This window comes from Octopus bimaculoides, chromosome 2 (assembly GCF_001194135.2).
Source record: "Octopus bimaculoides isolate UCB-OBI-ISO-001 chromosome 2, ASM119413v2, whole genome shotgun sequence".
NCBI classification, from domain to species: Eukaryota; Metazoa; Mollusca; class Cephalopoda; order Octopoda; family Octopodidae; genus Octopus; species Octopus bimaculoides.
In genome coordinates this window covers 185588426-185589335 of record NC_068982.1, presented here as the reverse complement: position 1 = coordinate 185589335, position 910 = coordinate 185588426, and positions in this window count along the sequence as shown.

Genomic DNA, 910 nt, shown 5'->3' with positions numbered 1-910 from the left:
ATATATCTGTATATATATATGTATATATTATATATATATATGTATATATCTGTATATATATATGTATATATCTGTATATATATATGTAAATATATGATGTATATATATGTATATATATATATATTATATATATATGTATATATATAAGTATATATATATTTATATAGAGAGTTCAACACAGACTGTATGACGCATGTGTACGGAACACCTGGGATGAGGTGCTGAAGCACGACCTTCGAACATTAGGCCTCACCGAGGCAATGACTAGTGACTGTGACCTTTGGAAATATGCTGTGCATGAGAAGACCCGGCAAGCCAAGTGAGACCATAAGCCATGGCCTTTGCCAGGGGTGTAGCCAGCCCACTTATATGTACCTTTCCTTCATAGGACACGAAACTCCGCTTGCAAAGACCTGTTGAGGCAAGCGAAAGTGAAATCGTGATGGCACCTATGCCCAGCGTCGCCTTCTTGGCACGTGTAAAGACATTCGAGCGAGATTGTTGCCAGTGCCGCTGGACTGGCTCCTGTGCAGGTGGCACGTAAAATACACCATTTTGAACGTGGCCGTTGCCAGTACCGCCTGACTGCACACTGACATTACACATCCAGCGGAGCATACTGGCTTCATTCCTTGAGAGCCTACGCATGTCTTCAGCAGTCACGGCCCATGTTTCACTGCCATGAAGCATGGCTGTTCGTGCACATGCATCATACAGTCTGCCTTTTACTCTGAGAGAGAAAGACCCTTTGTCACCAGCAGAGGTAAGAGCTCTCTGAACTTTGCCCATGCTATTCTTATTCTAGCAGCTACACTTTCAGTGCACCCTCCCCCACTACTAACTTGGTCACCTAGATAGTGGAAGCTATCAACTACGTCTAGTTTTTCTCCCTGGAATGTGGCAGAAGTTG